The sequence below is a fragment of the Myxocyprinus asiaticus genome, chromosome 23 (genome assembly GCF_019703515.2).
Source record: "Myxocyprinus asiaticus isolate MX2 ecotype Aquarium Trade chromosome 23, UBuf_Myxa_2, whole genome shotgun sequence".
Taxonomy (NCBI): domain Eukaryota; kingdom Metazoa; phylum Chordata; class Actinopteri; order Cypriniformes; family Catostomidae; genus Myxocyprinus; species Myxocyprinus asiaticus.
In genome coordinates this window covers 44,661,641-44,686,900 of record NC_059366.1, presented here as the reverse complement: position 1 = coordinate 44,686,900, position 25,260 = coordinate 44,661,641, and the positions used below count along the sequence as shown (strand labels likewise).

Genomic DNA, 25,260 nt, shown 5'->3' with positions numbered 1-25,260 from the left:
CTGGGGCCGAAACCCGGGAAGGAGAAGGGATGCGCCGTAGTAGAGTCCTCACCACTACCATCCACCCCAATGGAGCAGCCACAGTCATCCGCCAGGGGACGGAGGAGCCGGCCGCCTGAGAGTGGAGGAATGGCCGCCAACCGCGAGGGGAGGAGGGACTCCTAGCTGACCGCCTGGAGCAGTTAGGGCCGCTGCCAGGGGCGGAGCAGACCACTACCAGCCGCTGAAACGCGGCGGGGCGTTCCATCTGCCAGGGGCCGGAGGACTGCCTCTGATCTGCCTGGGGAGGCGTGGCTGTCATTCACTAGAGGGTGGAGGAGTGGCCGAGGACCAGGCTCCGGCATATCGAAGTAAATTATTTATTTATTTTTTTCTCTCTCTTCTCTCTCTCTCCCGCTGCCACTCCGCGTTAGCCTTTCCCTCTCTTTGTAAATATTATTATTATTATTATTATTATTATTATTATATAAGTTGGTATCATCACCGTTATGGTGTGTATGTACCGTGTTTTTTGTTATTGTTGTTTCCAGGAAGACGGGGATGACCTGCAAGCAGACGGGACCGGAAGGGCCCAGGCCCACCCCGGCCCACCCTTGGCTACACCACTGTTAGGAAGGCAGCTCACAAGGTTTTGAATCAAAGCTATTGAATGTGTTTTATCTGAATCGTTGTGACACAATAGGAAATTATCCCAGCCAAGTTTGTTTTGGTGAGTTTCTATTTTGGTTCAGCATGGTGTTTTCAGTGCAGCTCGCCTCTTGTGCATATGAAAATAACCCTGGCAGCATGCGCACATCAAAGTGATCAGTCACGTAATCCTGCATGAGTCACAGCTCAGCCCGGGGGTGGATAGATGCGGGGTTAAACAACAACACAGACAAACTGCTCGCCGTCGTCTAACTTCACAAATGCGTTCAGTGCAGATTTATTTATTTATTTATTTAGCCTGTTTGAAGTGAAGGCTGTGATTTGATTGGCTGAGTGGTTTTGGGGGAAGCTTAAGGTCAGAGTTACTTTAAGAGTCTGGGATCCATTTCATGTCAGGATGCAGAGAATGAGGCTCAGGTCCCAAATGCAGAATTCAAAAAACAGGAATTTATTAAATACAAAATAAAGGGTAAAAAACTCAAACTCCCACAAGTGGGAAAAACAAACATAAACTACCCCGAAGGGGAAAAAGGTAATCCAGGCTGGGGTAGGGGAAGCGGGGAACACCAGGACCGACCGGACCGAGTAGGGAAGGGATCGTGAACCAGACCGAAACAGACAATAAACAGGACCAACCAACAAGACCGACTGGAAACATACAAGACGAACTGGCACTGGACAGCACACACGAAGAGACTAAAATAGGGAGAGAAATCAACAGGTTAACAAGACAGGGCAGGTGTGACTTATAAACTAATAATGGGCTAACTAGGAGGCAGGGTATGACGCAAGACAGAGAGACATGCGGCGATACAGAAACAAAACAAGCCACGTGCTCTCACAAGACAGCAAAACACCCGAATGGCTTGAGCGCACATCACCAAGACAATAAGGCAATGTACTCTCATGCCAACCGACAGAACAGACGAGGGAATGCGTAGCAATTCTAAACAAAGCGATGCCACGCATTCCCACACTAAACAAAGCCTGAGCTTGGCCACGCGATGCACGCAACAGGCGACAAAACAAGACAGGACACCTGTGCAAGAGTTTGGCCACACACACATCCGACACCTCAGACCGAAGGAACCGAACCTCAGCACATCGTGAAGACAGCTCACGACATGGGCGCAAAGCGAGCACTACACGTGTCCGCGGTCGTGAGAGACAGACATAGATTACTGACGCGAGTGCATGCCACCAAGATGACAAATGCAATGCATTCACACCAATATAAGTGTGGAACATGAGTGTCCGGATCCCGACACCAAAACCGAAACCGAACCAGACAGAAGGGTCAGATTCCAGACACCATGCTCCGGACATGAGACACAAGACCGACCGAAGAGCGCACGGCAGAGAAATACAAACCTGAAGCGATGCGCTCAAACAAAGACAGACGGAACATGGAGCATGAGTGTCCGGATCACGACACAGCCCGAAACCGAACCAGACAGAAGGGTCAGATTCCAGACCCCATGCTCCGGACATAAGACACAAGACCGACCGAAGAGCGCACGGCAGAGAAATACAAACCTGAAGCGATGCGCTCAAACAAAGACAGACGGAACATGGAGCATGAGTGTCCGGATCCCGACACAGCCCGAAACCGAAACAGACAGGAAGTCAGGATCCAGACACCATGCTCCGGACATGAAACAAGACCGACCAAAGAGCAAACGGCAGGGAAATCAACAGAAACCGTGCGCTCGCACAAAGACAGACAACGAAACACAAGACAGACATGGGACGATAATGCCATGGTCCTGTCACACAAAAACCCATACTGACAGTGACAGGACCGTGACATCTGAAGCAGTGTGTAATTTTTATTCTGTAGGGGCAAAAAAAAAAAAAAAGATAGTCTTTGCATCTCCATACATTAATTAAAAAAATGTGTGTTGACTGTAAAATTGTCTAAATTATATTTTAGTGGTCACGCTACTTTTTTATGTGGATAAACTTTTGGTTATTGCCCCATGAAAACAGTTCTGTGTGGATAGTTACGTCCCTTTCTTGTACCTTTGCACGTATCATGTGAAAGTTACAAGATTTACCGGTTTTACATAGTCATGACAAGAGTTGAAAGACTGGATATAATTTTGCAGAAAGTGATTTTGTGGCTATACTTTAGAAGCAGTGTGTAATTTTGTGTAATGTTTATCCTGGTGCCCCATAGACTTCCATTTGAAATGCATTACTGTAAACAATTTTTGTTTGTTTTTACAAACTGAGGAATAAGTTGAAATTATTTTCAGTTGACAGTTGGCCACAGATGCTGTTAACAGAGCTTTACTTTTGTTGAATGTGTAACACTTTAATATGACAATGAAGTTGCTGAACAGATGTACTTTTCATTCACTTTTTGAGTTAGTTGGACTATTTCATTATATTTGTGATACCCGCTTTTATTCGGTAAGTCTCAGTTTCATCTCTCACCTCCCTCTCTGTCATTCTATAGAGGTTTAATATTATTGACTGTGACCTTTCAAATCTCATCAGTGTCTGTGAGTGACGCAAGCTCAGAAAATCCACACAGGGGGGTTTTAGTTGAATGACAGATAATGTGAACTAACACTTTAATCTGAAGTGACTACATCAACTAAATTATTTCCAACACACCATTTAGATCATTTAGTGTTGTTTCTTGGCCTTTATCTGATTATTTTTAAAAATTGCTTTGTGCTCTGAAAAATTACATGTACGTCAACTTATGATTTAGGCTTCATTGATTTGACTTTTCGAGGTTTCAAATTACGAATTAATATTACAAATTGTGTTCGCAAAAGACAATTTTAGCACAGGAGATTTAATTGAGTTATGTTTCATTTAAGTATTAAATCTGCCTCCAAAAAGACTCATGGGGACAAGTACAAATTGACAGTTGTTGACAAACAATATGAGTATACAGCTATAGCATTAATGTGGATAGCATAGCTCAAATCATTTGTTTTTGGGAGAATTTTGATGAGAAATGTTCATACTGAGATCACAGACTTTGGCATCTGAGTTTGAAAAATTCTTGAGATTTCCCCGAAAATCTCGAGGAGACAAATGTGAAATTTTTCTGGTCTTTTCTCAGGAGAAACATCCAAAAAATATCCATTTGCTCTCCATTTAATCTCATTGCTTATAGGAGAAACAATTGAGATATTCAGATGATCTCATTTGTGTTTTTTGATTTTTCACCTTGCCAGAAAAGTTAATGTCAATGAAAGTCGTAGACGTACTTTCATGCTCTGTGACATTTTAAGCTCATTCTCGAGATGTTATGTCACTAGTGTGTTGATTGTTGTGGCTTGTAATCTCTGCTTTAAATGGTCTAGGTTGTTTTTTTTCACACAGAGCAACTCTGATGATCAGGTGTTGAAATCAAAAACACGTTATAACCCAGACAAACACTTTTGAGAATTCAGAGTTGAAGGTGATAAAAGTGGTCAGGGAGTTTCCAGTGCTAAGCCTGATAATTGACATCTAGTTACCCTGTTTCTCAGACACAGCTTTTCTAGCCGACAAGATTACAGGCTGCCATCTGAACATCGACTCCCTGTGAAGAGTGACTCAAACACTCCGGGAGAAGATCTGTTATTGAGGACGCAACCTTGCTAATTATACTGCAGATCTACGCAGAGCACCAAAGTGCATTGTGCAATCGTGCAAAATACAAAATAAGTGCATACATTTGTGCTAAATTGTTAAGCGTTGCATGATAATTTTCTATTTTTATACAGTTGGTCATCATCGTTCATCTAGAATTCTATGAACATTTTTTTTACTTTTATTTCAATTAAATTTGAGCTAACGGAAATTGTTGAATTTCCAGCTTCCTATTTAGAAATGTGCAACAGTATGCCATTTAAAGTCTTTAAAAGCATTATTTATCTTCTGCAATTGTGTAAAGCTATAAAACAAATGTTAGCGATAGCATCTTCTGAAGTCAATCAAACCTGCAAACAGATACTAGCGTTAACGTCATTGCAGTTTTTATCTTTTGCAATTGTATAAAGTTGCACTAATGCTAACATTAGCATCATAGCATTATTTATGTCCTGCAATAATGTAAACCTGCATAACAAATGCTAGCGTTAGCATCATACATTAGTACTGTTTATGTTCTGCAATCGTGTAAACCAGCATAACAAATGCTAGCTTTAAAATCATACAGTAGTATTGTTTATGTTCTGCAATCGTGAAAACCAGCATAATAAATGCTAGTGTTTGCATCATAGCATTATTTATCTTCTGCAATCGTGTAAACCTGCATAACAAATACTAGCGTTCCCATCATAGCATTATTTATCTTCTGCAATCGTGTAAACCTGCATAACAAATACTAGCGTTCCCATCATAGCATTATTTATCTTCTGCAATCGTGCAAACCTGCATAACAAATACTAGCGTTCCCATAATTGCATTATTTATCTTCTGCAATCGTGCAAACCTGCATAACAAATACTAGCGTTCCCATAATTGCATTATTTATCTTCTGCAATCGTGCAAACCTGCATAACAAATACTAGCGTTCCCATCATAGCATTATTTATCTTCTGCAATCGTGCAAACCTGCATAACAAATACTAGCGTTCCGATCATAGCATTATTTATCTTCTGCAATCGTGCAAACCTGCATAACAAATACTAGCGTTCCGATCATAGCATTATTTATCTTCTGCAATCGTGCAAACCTGCATAACAAATACTAGCGTTCCCATCATAGCATTATTTATCTTCTGCAATCGTGCAAACCTGCATAACAAATACTAGCGTTCCCATCATAGCATTATTTATCTTCTGCAATCGTGCAAACCTGCATAACAAATACTAGCGTTCCCATCATAGCATTATTTATCTTCTGCAATCGTGCAAACCTGCATAACAAATACTAGCGTTCCCATCATAGCATTATTTATCTTCTGCAATCGTGCAAACCTGCATAACAAATACTAGCGTTCCCATCATAGCATTATTTATCTTCTGCAATCGTGCAAACCTGCATAACAAATACTAGCGTTCCCATCATAGCATTATTTATCTTCTGCAATCGTGCAAACCTGCATAACAAATACTAGCGTTCCCATCATAGATTTATTTATCTTCTGCAATCATGCAAACCTGCATAACAAATACTAGCATTCCCATCATAGCATTATTTCTCTTCTGCAATCGTGCAAACCTGCATAACAAATACTAGCGTTCCCATCATAGCATTATTTATCTTCTGCAATCATGCAAACCTGCATAACAAATACTAGCGTTCCCATCATAGCATTATTTCTCTTCTGCAATCATGTCATACTATTTTTTTGTCTTTTGCAATTGTGTAAAACTGTATAACAAATGCTAGCGTTTGCATCATAGCATTATTTATCTTCTGCAATCGTGCAAACCTGCATAACAAATACTAGCGTTCCCATCATAGCATTATTTATCTTCTGCAATCGTGCAAACCTGCATAACAAATACTAGCGTTCCCATCATAGCATTATTTATCTTCTGCAATCGTGCAAACCTGCATAACAAATACTAGCGTTCCCATCATAGCATTATTTATCTTCTGCAATCGTGCAAACCTGCATAACAAATACTAGCGTTCCCATCATAGCATTATTTATCTTCTGCAATCGTGCAAACCTGCATAACAAATACTAGCGTTCCCATCATAGATTTATTTATCTTCTGCAATCATGCAAACCTGCATAACAAATACTAGCGTTCCCATCATAGCATTATTTCTCTTCTGCAATCATGCAAACCTGCATAACAAATACTAGCGTTCCCATCATAGCATTATTTCTCTTCTGCAATCATGTCATACTATTTTTTTGTCTTTTGCAATTGTGTAAAACTGTATAACAAATGCTAGCGTTTGCATCATAGCATTATTTATCTTCTGCAATCGTGCAAACCTGCATAACAAATACTAGCGTTCCCATCATAGCATTATTTATCTTCTGCAATCATGCAAACCTGCATAACAAATACTAGCGTTCCCATCATAACATTATTTATCTTCTGCAATCATGCAAACCTGCATAAAAAATACTAGCGTTCCCATCATAGCATTATTTATCTTCTGCAATCATGCAAACCTGCATAACAAATACTAGTGTTCCCATCATGGCATTATTTGTTTTCTGCAATCATGCAAACCTGCATAACAAATACTAGCGTTCCCATCATGGCATTATTTATCTTCTGCAATCATGCAAACCTGCATAACAAATACTAACGTTCCCATCATGGCATTATTTATCTTCTGCAATCATGCAAACCTGCATAACAAATACTAGCGTTCCCATCATAGCATTATTTATCTTCTGCAATCATGTCATACTATTTTTTTGTCTTTTGCAATTGTGTAAAACTGTATAACAAATGCTAGCGTTTGCATCATAGCATTATTTATCCTATGCAATCGTGTAAAGCTGCATAACAAATGTTAGCGTAAGCAGCATTTTTTTATATTCAGTTGTGTAAACATGTATAACAAATGTTAACCGTAGCACCATAGCATTATTTATCTCTTAGAATCATACAAACTTGTATAACAAATGCTAGCATTAGCATTATAGCATTATTTGTCTTTTGCAAATGTGTAAACCTGCATAACAAATGCTAGCATTAGCATCATAGTATTTTTTATCTTCTGCAATCATGTAAACCTGCATAACAAATGCTAACGTAGGCATCATAGCATTATTTATCTTCTGCAATCATGTAAGCCTGCATAGCAAATGCTAGTGTTAGCATCATAGCATTTTTTTATCCTCTGCAATTTAGTTGGAATTTCCCTGCAAAACTAACAGCTGCATTGCCATTTTGTTCCTTTATATCATCGTCCCAACATCAGGCAGTGGAACACCTTTGAAGGACGGTTATTAGACATAAACAGTTAGAACGACCTCCCATATCTGACTTTGGATAGAACGCAGCATCATTTTGACTCCAACTGTGAGGACAAAAAATATTGTGTTGTGCTGTGCACATTTCCTCAACAGAAGTATAAACCCTTAGTCCTTAATTATTAATTAAGCACAGCATTACATACTGTATGTTAGCTTCAGTAGACAAGTCACAGTGGTGTTGCATCATGTGATACAATCTTTTCAGAACAAACATTACTTTGAAACATGTTTAGACCCTGATAGCACACGTACATCCCCCAGACAACTATTTGATGTGTGTGTTTACATCTGGAAGACATATTTTTTGGTTGTTTGCTCATCTGCAATGAGTATATAAGAGGTTTCCTTCCGGATGTCAATAAGACACTTAGCTGATGTCTTTGAGACGTTTATGATTTATAATGTTTGTAAATCTGATCTTTATAAGATGTTTAGCAGCCCTTACAAAAATTGAGAGTTCACTACAAATTCACCGCAAATTCTCCTCACAAATTGTCCATTGTCGGCAAAGGTTTGCCGGAGGTTCACCACTACCGGTGAAGAGCTGCAAACTTCTGGCAAACATTTATGGCGAATCACAAGCTCATTTGCATGTGAAAATAACAAGTAGCAAATTTGTGTCCAGTTTAGGTTGTGTCTAGTTTTGTGAGGGAGATGTTAATTAGAATGCATTGCTGTCCAGATAACCTGCTCTTTAACAGACATCTCAGAGACATACATGTGCTATCTGGGGTGGGCCTTGTTAGCTTCATGATCTAAGAATTTGTGAATGACATGAATGGATGATATTGGCACTGAAAAGAACACTTACATCATCATCATGTGGGTGTGTGACATGAGACATGGAGATGCTCAAACATGACAGGAATGAACATGCCATCGTGTTGTGCAGGATGCCTGCCGTTGCATTTTAGCCATGTACTGGGATATTCTGTCCAATTTTACCAGTCACAGGTGAACTACGCTTTCAAGGAACTAGTTTGTTCAGTAGATGCATCCATTGATATTGACATGTTAGAACCAGTTTGTGATAGAAGAAGGGCAGCTTCCCTCCAGTATGTGTTTTGATTAAATTTGTGACCAAGTAGTATCTAGAAATGCAATGAAACTAAGGTTTTTTCACACTTGGTTCGATTGCTTTGTCCGACCATTGGAAGACCGGGCAGTGTTCTGAAAACCTTTTTTAAAATAATAATTACTCTATACTAAGGGTGACCTCCTGGAAAAACAGTTTTGCGGACAAATCAAATGCATTTCATTTCAAACAATGCATTATGCTGTAGTTCTGAAAACTGAGAGAGAGAAATGGCTACACCGTACCATAAACTAATATATTTCATCCTGTGTTGATTGGACTGGTGTTTTACAGTATTCCAGTGGACCCATATGTTTTGAACAGATGTCACATTTGGGTAAACACACACTGGAGTGAGTGCCGGCTTGTTTGTTTACAAAAAGGCTTTCTGGAAACAGCTAATGGAAGACAAGCGGTGCAGGCATGAGTGCAGACACAGACTGCAGGATAATGAGATTAAGAAGACAGGAAGAATGGTAGGTGGGGCACGCAAGGAGAAGACACTGTCTTTCGGCTCTTACTTAGAGTGTCAGTGCACTTTGTCTGTGCCATCATCACCTATTAGCCGCATTGCAAAAAATAAATAAAAATACTTGGTATTTTGGTCTCGGTTTCCAAGTGAAACTATCCAAATATCTTTGAAACAAGATCAATTTACTTGAGAAGCATAATTATGTAAAATATTATGGGCTGTATTTTTGTGACCACGCTAAGTGCAGCACTACACGCAATGACAGTGCTATGTTTGGATTTTACAAGAAGTGGTTACAGGATTTTTTTGACCACTTCGTTATTTTGATTATATTTTTGTTTCATTTGAAGTGTAATTTTAAATTAGAAATACTATTGGTTTCATTTTTATTTTTTTTGTGGGTCAATAAATACATTTTATTTTTAAAGCAGAACCGATCGTTAAGTGAAGTGCGTGCAAAAATCCACAGCCTAATCTGAAAGGCTGGTAATACTAGCAATGATTTGTGTGTCACTTGAACAATATGATTAATAATACTTACATTCTCTGAAATTTAACAGAGCCTACATCCAAATACTGATGAGAATAAAATTTTCCATGCAAAACAGGAGCGTGTTACTGTCACAGGGAATGGACTATATAATAGGACGCAAACAGTGCAATAACCGAAGAAGAACCTCAGTATTAAATTGCACTTGACCCAGCCCATTAGCGCAAACTCACATGCATCTTGATGTAGCACATGCTTCCACCAAAAAACAAAACTTCATGGTCATGCCCATTGACTTTGCTCATATGAATTATCGCATAGCACTGCGCTTAGTGCTCTTAAAAAGGTCCGTAAGTCCTGTTTTCAGAGAAATGTAAAGCACTATTAGCAGAAAAGTTGTGAATGACTTTCAAATGGCCTATAGTTTGTGCATTTGTTAAGTCTCTGGCGTGTGTGTGCGTGTGTGAGTGTGTGTGTGTGTGTGTGTGTGCGGGTGTTTCCAACATTCACTGCACTCCAAAGTATGTTTGCACTTGTGTTCTTCCCATAAAAGCAGGCAAGCTGCCACATGCTCTTGCTCAACCCTGCCCACTAAATCTGAGAGAGAGAGAGAGAGAGAGAGAGAGAGAGAGAGAGAGAGAGAGAGAGGAGGGTGGGGGGGTCAGCACTCTAGACTTTGAATGCAGTGAGTCAGCACTCTAAACTTTTCATCTCAGTCCTGAGTGACTCCAGACCTCCACCCCATTCCACCATTAACCCTTTCCTACCGCCACTCTGCTCTACTGGAAGCATTTAATTAGATTTATGCTATTTAATACAGATTTGACAGATTTTCTCCTTGCTTTTTTGATGTTCTCTGTCCTGTGTGTGTGTGTGTTTATTTGTTTGTTTGTTTGTGTGGTATGTTTGCATATTATTTTGCCCCATTATAAAAAATATACAGTGTTTATTTATTTTGCTCTAATATTTTTACAGAATTTAACATTTTCTTAAGTACTGTATGTATAGAAGCACTTTTTTATGTATTGAAGCAGTTGCTAGGGTGTTGCTATGTGGTCGCTAAGTTGTTAAGAGTATTTGTAATGTGTTGGAAAGTGGTTGCTAGGGTGTTGCTATGCGGTTACTATGGTGTTAAGAATGTTTTTTGTGCATTGAAAAGTGGTTGCTAGGGTGTCTGGTGGTTCTTATGGTTTTGCTATGCGGTCGTTAAGGTGTCAGTAGTGTTTTTAGTGTGGTTGCTAGGTTGTTTTGAGTGGTTGATAGGTTGTTGCTTTGCATTTGTTGAGGTGTGAAGAATGTTTAGTGTGTTGCAATGTTGTCACTAATGTGTTAAGAGTAATTTTAGGGTGTTGCATTGTGGTTGCTATTGCATTTTGAGTGGTTGATAGGGTGTTAAGAAAGTTTTAGTGTGGAGAAATGCCACTGCTCGGGTGTTTTGTGTGGTTCATAGGGTGTTGCTATGCGGTCGCTAAGGTGTCAAAAGTGTTTTTAGAGTGTTGCAATGCAATTGCTAGGGTGTTGCTATGCGGCTTCTAAGGTGTTAAGAATGTTTAGTGTTTTGCAATGTGGTTGCTAGGGTGTTTTGAGTGGTTGATAGGGTGTTGCTTTGCGTTTGTTAAGGTGTGAAGAATGTTTAGTGTGTTGCAGTGTGGTTGTTAGGTTGTTTTAAGTGGTTGATAAGATGTTGCTTTGCGATTGCTAAGGTGTAAAGTGTGTTTTTAGTATGTTGCAATGTGTTTGCTAGGGTGTTGCTATATTGTCACTAATGTGTTAAGAGTAGTATTAGTGTGTTGTATTGCAATTGCTAGGGTGTTTTGAGTGAATATCCGCATTTGCACATCAGTGTCAGAATTGGGTGCTTTAGGTGCAAAACATTAATGTAGAATGTATTGTAAGACAGCTGAATGAAACACTGATGACAATAAACACCCTTATTATAATAACTTAAATAAAATGTAATAATCAGCAATATGCGCTTACATATGGTTTTATTGAATGTGTTTGAACGTGTTCCACGACGCCGGTGTATTAACGCTATGTACAGTTACATCATTACGTGATGACGTAAAAGAACCGATGAATTGTTTTTTTGAACTGGTTCATTGAAACTAACCGTTCAAAAGAACTGGTTCACAGAAAAGTATTGGATGTCCCATCACTAGTGTTGCAATGCGGTTGCTAGGAGTTTCGAGTGGTTGATGTGGTGTTGCTTTGCGATTGCTAAGGTGTAAAGAGTTTTGTAGTGTGTTGCATTGTGGTTGCTAGGGCGTTTTGAGTGGTTGATAGGATGTTTTGGGTGGTTCATAGGGTTTTGCTATGTGGTTGCTAAAGTGTTAAAAGTGTTTTTAGTGTGTTGCAGTGCGGTTGCTAAGGTGTTTTATGTGGTTGATAGGGTTTTTCTATGTGGTTGCTAAAGTGTTAAAAGTGTTTTTAGTGTGTTGCAGTGTGGCTGCTAGGGTGTTGCTATGTGGTTGCTAAAGTGTTAAAAGTGTTTTTAGTGTGTTGCAGTGCGGTTGCTAAGGTGTTTTATGTGGTTGATAGGGTTTTTCTATGTGGTTGCTAAAGTGTTAAAAGTGTTTTTAGTGTGTTGCAGTGTGGCTGCTAGGGTGTTGCTATGTGGTCATTAAGGTGTTAAGAGTTTTTAGAGTGTTGCAATGCGGTTGCTAAGGTGTTTTGAGTGGTTGGTAGGGTTTTGCTATATGATTGCTAAGGTGTAAAGAGTGTTTTGTATGTGTTGCAAGGTAGTTGCTACGTCATTTTGAGTGGTTGGTAGGGTGTTAATATGCGGTCGCTAAGGTGTTAAGAGTGTTTTTTAGTGTGTTGCAATGCGGTTGTTGGTGTGTTTGTTACTAGTGCTTTGCTATGCCATTGCTAAGGTGTTCTGAGCAGTTGTTATTGCATTTCTATGCAGTTGCTAGGGTGTTCTAGGTGGTTGCTAGGGAATTTTGAAAAAACTGTAACCCTAAGCATAAGAACTAGTAATAGTGATGCAAGCACCACTAATGATTGTTTACCAAACACTTCTCCCCACACCCTGTTTGTCATAGGTCGGACAAACAGGTAGTTCTACCCCAAACTTGCATGCCATTAGTCGAGTCAGAAGTTAACATGTCAATGAGCAATGTTTTGAAAGCACCACAGTCAGTATTTACACTCTTCAGGAAGTCAACCTACCAATAGCTTACTTATAGTTGACTCTGCTTATTAAACTACAACATGATAAACTATTTTAACTTCACAAAAAAACTGCACACTTCAACTTTAAATTCCAGGATAAGAAGAATTTAGTTTGAAGTTACTCTGGTTACTATACTTGTGTTTATTTCATTCTCCAAGGCCTCAAAAATAGTGACTAGAGGAGGGGGAGAGTGAACACAAGAATGTAGGTCACATTCCTGAGCTAAAAGCTTTCGGAGCCTGACCAAACAAGGCACAATCACAGCAGGATTTCCGCCATTCCACTGCAAGACTGCCGACCTCCCGCATTTCTCCTGCATTTGCCCCCACCCCCAAACAGAGATTCCACTTTCAGTCGCATCCCCAGGGCATAGAATCAAAGCCGCCCACTGAGCATGCATTCTAAATGTGTCTGCTTTTGTGTCTGTGTGCATGTGTATTTCTGTAGTTTACAGCTGAGACTGGACTGTCAGTATTGCCACATGGACGTCTGCACTGATGCCCTGTTGTGATTGGACAGGACAGGAGACTGCAGCCGCACACAATGCATTCAACAAAATCAAATCCAGATTGACCTCTTAAATAGACTCTCAGACACATGATCTCAATAGCCCCTCAATCTCATTCAACTGATAACACATTAATTCATCAGCTCTTATTTTACACAGACTCCTCCATCGTTTATTAGGCATCGCTCCAGCAAGTTTCCTGTTCCGTGGATGCATGAAAACAGTGTTGAAAATCTCATCTTCTCTCTTTGGACATGTACTCACTGCAGCTAAATACGACTGTCAGTCCTATTCTGAGTGCTTAGTCCCATTCTGTTTACACAGAGTTTGTTATTTACAAGAGCAACAACCAGATTCCACAATGTACCATGCATAGAGTCCATTGCCAGATGTTTATACATATCTGGTCTCTAATACTTCTTTCGTAAAATAGCTAACATCAAATGGTTTAAACAGTGTGCATCCATATTTCTTATTAACAACCATGAGACATCAAAACATTGCTATAGTAGTCACACATTGTAGCATTCCAAAAAAAATATTAATGAAAGTTGACTAATTAATGCCTGGCTATTGTTAGTAAACCACTGTCAACAGGTTCGCCATATTTTGTTTATGCTACTTGTTGCTTGCTGTAATGCATGCCGTTAGCAATGGAAATGTCATGGGTTCGATTCACAGAGAATGTCCTTGCAAAAATGGGCAAACTTGCAGCAAATTCACCACTGATTATTTTCACATGCAGTGAGCTTTGCGGCAAACTTACAGCAAATTGTCCATTGTTGCCAAAGGTTCACTGCAGGTTCACCACTACTGGTGAAGAGCTACAAACTTCTGGCAAACATTTGTGGCAAATCACAAGCTTATTTGCATGAGAAAATAACGAGCTAGTTTAGATTTTTTGTAAGGGTGTTCATATATCTTATATAGCTTTGGAAAACAGTGTTTGCCAAATGTAAAATATAATGTAACTCCTGTAATCCATACACACATTTCCATGTTTAAATACAGTTTTCACTCCCAAAACATTGCTGAGTATACAGTATGTGGTTTTTGTCAAAGCGCAGCTGCAGTACAATAACCAGGCACGGGTGTCACGTCTAGACATGTCCGGTGTTCAAATGAGCTCCCTACAGCTGCACAACAAGCCATCATCCACCATCCACAATCCTGTCACTACTTATCTCCATCCTCCCCGCCCTCTGGAGACATGCCCTACAATGCATACTTCCCCACCCAGCTGAACCCGATTCTGAGTACAGAGAGGAAGAAAAAACGGGAGTCAAAACAGAGGCGTGATTCATGCGTAGATATAAACTATCATCATCTGCCGCAGCTGAGCAGCTGGCTTCCTGGAATTAGAGCTTCAGGGTGTGTGTGTGTGTGTGTGTGTGTGTGTGTGAGAGGGAATTGGAGCTCGCCTTGCAATCCTTACCCTGAGCAAACGATCTCTATTGTGACTCACTTGAAAATGGGCCAACAAATGAATGGCTACGAAAGTGAGTTAGCATGAATGACTGAAGTGGTTCGCCTGTGGAAACAGGATTTGACTTTTCCTATTTTTAATGGTGCCCATTGTTGTTCAAAGCTTGCAATGAAACTTGTAGATCCAAACATGAATTTAGGTTAGGTCGTTGGATGTTTTCCCTTTCAAAAAATGTAGAGTTCTGGCAAACGAGAAACCAGAAGATTGCAGCTCTTCACCGGTTGTGGTGAACCTAACCTTGCCGCAAAGCTCATTTGCACGTGAAAATAATCAGTGGTGAATTTGAATTTGTAAGGGTTCCCATAGCAAAGGAAAATCACAAAAGAGATCTTTTTAATATCAATTGTTTCTCCTGGACAGCAATTCATTTTAATTAATAATAGAGACACCTGATTAACTGTAAACTGAACCACTTAACTAACAAGTTAATTATCTTACTCAAACACATCCTACTGTATATACTGTATGCGACATTACTTCGATATATCCACAACATAAACATAATATTGCACTTTGCATCTGCACTGACAAGGAAGCAATTGAACAGGTGAACTAAAACTAAGTTACATGTTAGTAAGAATGCGTAACTTGCGCTGTGAATACGCTTCCTTAACACACTACACGTAACGCAATATCCTAAACCGTCTGAACGTGTGAAATTCACAACAGAGTAACTTCTAAAAAGTAGCTCATACTTCAGTAAATTCGCTATTTGCTATTATTTCAGGAGCTCAAGTTGCTTAATCTTACATATTTTTGATACATGTTTAAATAATTATGACTAGTTTACAATTATTGAAAATATTTGAATATCTGGATAAAGTTTAGTTTGTTACAGTTTGCACATTATCGTCAACTAAACTGTTATTTTTGTCAATTAAAATTAAACACCATTTCAGTCACAGTAAAATTATCTAAAATTAATGAATATGGCATGATGAAATATTGTCAAAATTTAAAGGACATTTTTGTCAAAAGACAAAAAATTATGACCAAAATGAAAAATTGCGAAAATGAACACTTTCAGAGTTTCGGAATAGCTTTTAACAATCAGCAAGTATGTGTACTTTCAAAGTTTGATTACAGTGAGACTAAAAATAAATTATTTGTCTTTTTAAAATGTCCAACTACAATAGCACAAATACGATTTTTGCGAAGTCCAACAAACATACAGAGATAATGCGATTGTAGCTCAGCTTCACCCAAGCAGGTATAGCTGCAGGCCAGAGATCTCCAAATGGGGCGGAATGTCCAAAATAGTGTGTGGTTTCTCCAGAAGGGGGTGGGGTTACTCCAAAAGGGGCCAGCACCTCCACAGATGGTTAGGGTTAGGGTTAGGTAAGGGGCTCCCTATATCTTTGCTGGTGATTTGGAGCTCCCGCCACTTTTTGGAGCACTATCTGCAGCTACTGTATACCCTTCTCGCTTCACTCAGCGTTTATGTTAATTGGCCTGCTTCGAAAGACAGGTGATGTGTATTTAACCTGGAACATTGTGTCGTGTACTTGCACACTTGGACAAACACAGAGGCGCAAAAACCATATGTGCAAGGTATGCAATGCATAGGGGCGCCATGTAAAAGGGGGCGTCAGCGGTTCACTAAAGGTGGTGCAATCAGCCTCCTCGACCCCTCCAACATCCCCCCCCCCCCGCTCAACACTTATAATGGATGACACTCCCCCTTTCAAAATTTTATTTTGCATACCCACTCAGAAATGTGTAGTTGCGCCCCTGGACAGACATATAAAGACTGTCACTTGACTACGCAAAAATCCACTATAGCTCGATTATACCTGCACATTTAAACATATTCTTGGTGCTTGTACAATGTGCTTGTAAATGTCTCAAACTCTGCTCCGATTTACCAAGAATACCTAAATCGCCAATCAAATTTCTCATTAAATATTTCTAAAGTCTTACTGTACATCAACAGTTGACTCTTTTGCATGTTTTAATTTCTCCAAAGGAATTTTAAGAAGAAACATAACAGAGAAAGTTGATCCAAGTCTGGTTTAAACTGGTCTGGTTTGTTGGTTTTAGATGGGTTTTCAGCTGGTAATGCTGGGAGACAAGAGCTTAAACCAGCTTAGTCTTTCAGCAGAGGAGATTTAAAGAACAACCTTTAAGTAATAAAACTGTTCACACACACACACACACATACACACGGGTACTTCCTTTCTGAGGTCAAACTCTGCACCGATTATGAGATTGCATTCCTTGATGTCAAATAAATCATTGTGTCCTTCTCGCGGGTGACATCACCTTACGATTTATTGCGTTCACATGTGTCTTATCTTTCATTGCGACAGAGCAAGCAAACACATGAACGTTGCAAATGTTCTGTCGTGAGGCGACAATATGTTTACAATTATTAAAGCATAAAGTATTTGTACCAGAAGCTCTGAAATCAGCCAAAGCGTATTAATAGACAATGAACACGTTGTGGGTTTAAGGAAAGAGGATGGGTGTTTTAGTCAGTAGGGTACTGCACGCCCTTAACCTACTTAAAATAGTGTGCCAACTAATATGTTTCTGTGCTGTTTCCTGTCTGAACAATGACACTGGAGAGCTGGAAAACAGTGAGCGAGACGACCCCCCCCCCCCCCCCCCACAAAGTCCTTAATTTAGGAAACCGTGTCAATGTGAACCGCTGTCACACTTCAGTCTTAAAATAGCCACTGTTCCCTTGATAGACATTTTTATCTTCTTTCAAGTGAGGATGGCATGCTGTTGCTGTGGTTGTGCTGGTTGATGGTTAAAGTTGGCAAATGTGTTGCACACACTCAATGCTGTGGAAAAGTGATATTTTTGTTCACGGACATACATAGACATGTGTATATACTGTTAAATTGTTGAATTACAGTAAATGTAGTCATGCCAGTCCCGTTCCATTGGATGTATTTAATATATTTAGTGATAAAGCTATTGATTATGTGATTTTGGAAACCATTTCTCTGTTTTTCTCCACAAGAACTATCTGTTTTTTGTCACTTATAATTATCAAACTGGAACTGTATGTTTAATGTCCAACTTGTTTAAGACAGAATGATGTTAGTGTGATTTTTGCTAATGCAAAAATGCCATTGAAAGTGACAGAAATGCCCCAAATGAATAAAATAAATAAATAAATAATAATAATAATAAAAATGCCCCATAATTAATTCTTCTATTTAGGCCTAATTATACATACTATTGCAATATATGTCATGTTAAATTGAATTTTATGGGTAAGAGGTGATACATTTATAGGGTTAGTTCACCAAAAAATTAACATTTTCTCATCATTTACTCACCCTCATGCCATCCCAGATGTGTATGACTTTCTTTCTTCTGCAGAACACAACTCTCCAAATATCACATAAAGTCAGCTTAAAAGTAATCCATATGACTCCAGTGTTTAAATTCATATCTTCAGAAATGATATGATAGGGGTGTGTGAGAAACATCAATATTACAGTCAATTTTTGCTAGAAATTCTTCTCCCTGCCCAGTAGGGGGCGATATACATGAAGAATGTGAATCATCAAAAACACAAGAAGAAGAATGTGAAAGTTAAAGTGTAGACTGACTGAGCAGAGAGGAGAATTTATAGTATAAAAGGACTTAAATATTGATCTGTTTCTCACCCACATCCATCATATTACTTCTGAAGACATGGATTAAACTACTGGAGTCATATGGAGTACTTTTATGCTGCCTAAAATTCACATTTCCAATCTAATTGACTGGCTAAACACAACTTCTTGGACTTTATGGAGATTAAGTCATGTTTATAAGGTACCAGGTTTATGCAATGAGCACATTGGAGGAAGAATTAATCTCTGGATTTGCCAAAGTTTGGCAGTCTAGTGGTATCAAATCTTTTGAAATGTATTCAGAGATTTGTTTGAGGCACTAAGTACCAAGTAAACTAGATATTCATGAACGTAACTGTGTATTTAGCTTTGTTTTGAGTTGTGTCTGTGAAATAATCTGTATTTATTACTTTTAGACGGACATAAATTCAGGGTTTTGTCCAATAATTTATCATTAGAAAAGTAATTTATTTCAGATAAACACACCCCAAAATGCTTGTAAAGACAAAATGAACTGTGATTGGTCACTTTCCATGTTGGTCAGACATGCAGCTTTCATGTGCAAACGAATTATCCTTCTTCTGAAGTCGTAACTGTAAGTACATCACATTGTTGGAGAAAATAGGAAACATGGAGGATGCAGCTGGAGAACTCTTTGGAGAATTGGGGAGTTGTTGGAGAGCTGTTGCATTGGACAACTCTTATTTTGACACTGTTACATATGTTAGTCAGCTTGAAGATAATGGAATTTTGGTCAAATACATGCTATTTTCTCTGTGCAAAATGTGCAGCACTGATATACGTAAATGTTGATGACCAAAACGGCAAACGATAACAAGTTAGCTGCATTTAGAAAAAATGATAACACCATTTCAGGTCTTCTCCCAACTTGGAAACTATCAAAATTATCTCTTGAGTTTCCCAGTTGTAATTATGACATAAGAGGGCATTCATGAGCAATTTCCAATTAGGAAACTTTGCGTATTTGCAATAATTCCCATAGCATGTGAAGGCAGCAATACACCATTCCTGTCTAAGTGGACAGTTCATGGTCAGAATACGCTGCAACCTGGACCAGACTTTATGCTGATAGTCTGGCTTAATGAGACTTTTAAGATTTAGAGATGCCTTGAAGTGCCTCTTCAAAATGCTACAGATGTAAAGCAATAAGTAGCATGAGCACTCATGACTGTTTATGAATCATATGCATGGTTAACATTCACGTCAGTCTTGAGGTATAGACTGTAATATATCAACGTTTTCCAAAACTGAGGTGTTCTGGCCTCCAGATTTTGTTGAATTGCAAACAGCAATCATTTCCATCATCGTCGCCATGTGAATCATAGCTGGAAGTAACTGAAACTCAAGAGAAAAGATGTCTCGGCTGATAACCCCCCCCCATCTCAATCTGGCCTAAGTTGATTTGCTGGTCTTGACCTGGTTTAAGGCTCATCTACCAAGACAAGCAAATCATCTTAGGCTTTTTAAAACTGTTTTGGTTTCATTACTGTTACCTTAGCAAGTAGTTTTAGTCAGGAATGCTGAGGCAGTATCACACTCTGTTTTGCAAGACAACATCATTTTGTCTTAACCACAGGCCAGGGTTTCGTAATCGCAAATGCTTTGGAAACAGCCAGTGAGACAGACAGAATGAAGAAAGGAGGATGACCTCGTTCCAGAGGTGCTTGCATTTGAAGTTCAGCCCCTCCTTTATTAAATAATTGAGTTGAGATTAAAGTTGCAGTAGCATGTTGTAGCCAGCCACCAGCTTGGGAGCGGTGGGAGGAGATATGACCTGTCCACAGATGGATGGGTGAATAACGTGTGACTCATTTCCTGGCTGGAGAAACCCTAGATCTGATGCTTCCAGAAGGAAGTCGGGCCAGGGCGCCCTTGTGCTTCTGAGTCAGGGAGCTGTTGGGGTGACGGCATCTTGCTTCGGCTTTCAGGAATGCATGCACGACTGCCAAGAGCGCTCAGACAAAGCAAACCCTCCGAAATCTGCTTTTACCCTCAACTCTCACACATGGAAAACATTTGAGAGGCTCTGGCTTGGAAACTGAGTCAAATACTCTGTAAACGACAGACTGTATTTTTGGCATGTGGGACTTACGCATTTTCCATGTTCCTTTACTGTAAAAAGACTAGTCTTACAGAGGGCTTTTTGTCCCAGTGTGATACATGCAGCATTGCATTTTTCTTCAGCCTAGTCTCATGAAAATTACATGACTGTGGTGACATTTTTGCAAAATGAGATCACATGGTTCCTTACACATATCACAACAGTTCTAAGGTGAAATGTCCACTGTGTGGCGCTAAAAGCGAGTTAAATGTTCTCCCAAACAGATGAGATTTTTAAGGTTAATGCTTTTTCGGGTTTAAAATTAATAAAACCAACTTCCCTTCCCTAAGCCTTAAACTTAAACCTAATCGATAGTGTCAGAAAAAGCAAATGTGAGATGAAAAACATAGCCGCATCCTTTTGGGGTGCTTCTATGACACTTTCGGCTCACGTGTCGACTCGCGTGCTCTTCGCGACTCGTACCCTGCTCCTTTACGTTACAAGAGCAATGCTCTATCAGTTGAGCTACCGTGCAATTTGATCATACTCAAACAAGCTTGAAAATAAAGTTGGTTATGTAATGTAAACATTAAAATGGGTCATGCACTATAGTAAAATTGTTTAGATGTCATAAGATAGCATTGTGTGAGGAACAGGGTGAAAAGTAAGTGTTTAGTCTGCCGTTTTACTCGCGATATGTGTGAAAGTGAATTAAAGTCATTTTTGTTGTTGCGCCAGGAAACTGCCGAGATACGTACGTACAATGAGCTACCTAAACATTATGCAAAATATTCAGGCATAGTAATGTGATTCTCTGTGACCAGGATGGTTTTATTATACACATGCAACAATCTTCTACCATTGACCAGAAAAAGTACAACATTAACTCTACCGTTTTGCATATGCACTACACACCGAATTGTTCAAAAAATCAATAATGTCATTAATTCAGCCATTTTTCATTCAGTGTGAAATTAGCATAATTTCCCATGGTAAAAATGGTTATATTTTCCAGTGTACTTCTGTACTGTGGTGAAACTCTAGAATGTAAAATGAATCACATTGCAAAAAGTATTTTGTCAAAAAACCTAAATAATGCACTTCATGTGGTAACATCACAATTAACTGGATTTATTAAATTGAAATCATTTCAATGTGTCCCAGTAAAGAAAAATGGAAGATTTGTGGCTCTAAATTCATGTCTACTAGCTTTGAAGTCATCTATATTCTAGTGCACTCCTAAGCAAGGAATAATGTACAGCCAGACGGTTGTTACACTATGTAACACAGTTTTTGTTCTTGGGTAGTAAGTGTTATTTGCTAATTGCTTATGCCTCAGAAGTATAGAAAATGGCTATTATTCCCCACAAACTTTGCTTTTGTGACCAGGACAGTGATATTTTGAAATGTACCTATGTCCAATGAGAAAACGGGCGAAAGTCAGAAAAAAACCAACATATGAATCCAAATGAACATGTATTTATACTAAAGTAATACAAAAATGACCACAAAAGATTTAGAAGTGAGTAGTTTTTCGAGATTTACGATTATACTGTAAATCACTTTCACGAATCAGCCCCCAAATGTACTCATCATACTTCAAGGCGTCCAGCAAGGTCTTGATGCTGTTGTAATCCTCTTTGAGGTGCACCGAGTGAGCCAGGGGAAGAGACGGGTACTTGTTACCATTATGGAGCAGCACGGCTTTGAGGCTCCTGGATGAGCTGTCAATGAAGAGGCGCCACTCATTCTGGTTACAGGCGATTCCGATTGCCTCAAACAGACTGGTCACATTGTGGCAGAACCAGAGCCCATTTTGACGGGTGAAGAAGCTGGAAAAAGGTTGGTGACGCTTCCTCTGATCTGCGACTTGCACACTTTCATCCAACAAGTTCCACTGCTTGAGCCTAGACGTCAAAAGCTCGGCATTGGACTTGGTGAGACCAAGATCTCTAATCAAGTTGTTGAGGTCTTATTGGTTGGGGTAGTATGGGTTTCTCTCCTCAGCTCCACCTCTGAAATTGTCATCTGGATCTACAACGTCTTCCTTGCTCTCTGACTTGCTGCTCTCTTCCAAAGACGGCTGCTCTCTCTCCGGAGGAGTGGGTACAGGGAGCTCATGGCAGTGTGGCACCGGGACGATGGATGATGGAAGGTCCAGATACGTGATAGCAGGTGCATTCTTGCCAGTACAACATTTGGAAGGGTCCACCATGCAGAAGTAGCAGTTGCTTGAGTGGACAGTAGGTTCCTGCAAAATTCTTGGGATAGCGAACTTCATGGCTCTCTTTTCCCCTCTGTACCATCCTACAAAAATACATTTATTTCACCCATGACTAATGTGTAAGAGATTCTCGCAACATTTATCATATATGACTAACATTGAAACATTGTTAAACATTTTACAATTAAAAACTTTTACAATTTTAAAAATTAACACATTTTATAACATAAAATTCCGAGCAACAATTGTCCATCTTACCTTCCAGATTTTTTTTTGCAGTGCTCGCAGGTGAAATGAGGTGCCCAGGGTTTGTCTTGATCCCCGACAGGCATGCCGAAATATGCCTTGCAGGCCTCACATAACTTAGAAGATGCTTCCACGGACTACTTTCTCACTCTTGTCTTGATAAATTGGCCGCAGACATAGCAAAACGCATCTGCCAGATGCTTGCAGCCTTTTGATGCCATCTCAGAAAAATGCAGATATGTATCCACTTAGGCAGCTGGAACTAAACTGAACTGGTGGGCTTAGGGCCCCTGTATTTATACTACTATTTATATTATTAGAAAGTTCTAGAAGTTACTCCAAGTTTACTCAGCACTGAATCTATCTAGAATGTTCTGGAAAATAGGTACATTTTAAAATATCACTGTCCTGGTCACAAAAGCAAAGTTTGTGGGGAATAATAGCCATTTTCTATACTTTTGAGGCATAAGCAATTAGGAAATAACACTTACTACCCAGGAACCACGGTGTTATCGCAAAATAAACACTGACAGAGTGATCATGACCATGATGTGATGCGGAGGACTTTTGAATCACCCTGAAGGGATTTCTTTTGCAAATATCAACTGGCTGACTGTATATTATCCCACTTATTACATGGCTACTAACCAAATAAGTAAATAGTTCAGTAAAGAGTTCTGTTGGTGTTTATTCTATAAATAATGACCATCCGACTGCTCATTATCCAGCTTATTAAAAGTCTACTTGCCAAATAAATAACTGGACATGAAAGATTGATTTGAATTGAAATAATTTTACTAGCTTACTTGCAGAGATTGCACCGTGAACCTAGAAGCAGGAAAGATAACTCAAAATACCCGGATGAGTGGTCTGATATGTACAGTAGATGTGCGGTTATTACTCAAAAATATCAAACCACTAGATGGCACCATTGACCAATCAGAAATCATGTATTCCAGAGAGCCGTGTAATAAAAGTTAACATTAACTTCTAGCAGATTTACACAATTTAAAACATCAATCTTTCTCATCCAGAAAAATGGAACAAAATAAATTATGACATCGTATATGCACTTTTGTGCAATAAAGTGCTCTCTTCAATGAAATGGCTCCTTTGTATTCACTTTTTAGAGATCATCATGCAGACATTTATAGCACTCTGATTAAAAAAATATTCTCTGTTTTCAATTTTCAGACATCTCCAAGTTGTTAGTACAGAGTACAACATCTCTACAGACTGTTTGTCATGTTGCTGTGGCTGTGTGGGATCCGTCGTCTGGTTAAATGTGTCTCTGGCTGGTTGAGATCTGTCGTCTGTGCTCCACGGAGATCAGTGTTGCCACGTTACTCTATAAAAAATCCCCAGTAGCGGGTTCTTATGGGCCTTGAGGTCAAACCCCTGCGGGCTCTGTATGTTTATGAGGGAGGAACCTGTTTAAGGAAGACGCAGCCCTGTCTGTTTGCTCGGCACTGTTGTAGACTATACGAAGGCCCAACCACAGAAACTCAAAGGAGGAATTGAGGCAAGTATGTGGTTCAATATTGACCTCAACTGAAGCTTGACCAGGTGAGATGTGTATGGGTTTAAAACAGTGTAGTATGTAAGTAATTTATTTGTTAGATTGAAGTTAAATTTATAGCCATTTTGCTCTTACTTTTTCTTTATATTTTCTTTGTTTATGTTTCTTATAAATAGGGCTGTAAATGGAAATATTTTTTGGACATTTAAAAAAAGATGATGTTGGGTGCATTGAACTGTCATGAACTGTATAAATGGCGAAATAAATAAATGAAAATTAAATAATACAGTATAATGTATAAAAACCATGGTTTCTGCAAAAACAACAAAAAAAATAAAATAAAAAAAAAATAAAAACATGGTTTCTTATCTCACTTTTCATAGTTAATACAACATTACTTTTCTGCTAAAAACAAAACATGGTTAGCCTACAACAATCATGGTTACTACAATATTACTATAGAGAAATTATTTCTGCCAAAAACTATGGTTACGGTCTTCGATGTTACTATAGTAAAACCATAATAACTACAATATTATGGTTTTTATAACCATAGTTATCATTTTCCTGTATTATTACCATGGTTTCACGACGAATATCAAGGTTAACATATGGTTACTGTGGTAAAACCATGGTAAATTTACTGTGAGTCTACGCAAAACTTATTGCGAGGGCACGCAAAACTATTTCAGAAAAATACAATTTCCGTCCTCTCCTCTTAGGGGCTCCGTAGCTTTATCCATCCCTTACAAAAAACAAAAAAACAAACAAAAAATACAAACAAACAAACAAACATTGACTTTTGAAAAATTACCATGGTTTTACTACAGTAATCATATTTTGTGATATTTGTGGTAAAACCATTTTAATAA

The 25,260-nt window shown here is 39.1% G+C and overlaps 1 long non-coding RNA gene across 1 annotated transcript; it reads left to right on the top strand.

Annotated features, from left to right (window-relative positions):
* Nucleotides 1-24,690, top strand: LOC127414406 (uncharacterized). Its single transcript, XR_007892789.1, has 3 exons — nt 1-350; nt 531-628; nt 24,064-24,690. It is a non-coding gene; the product is annotated as an uncharacterized LOC127414406 (long non-coding RNA).
* Nucleotides 24,691-25,260: the final 570 nt, after the last annotated feature.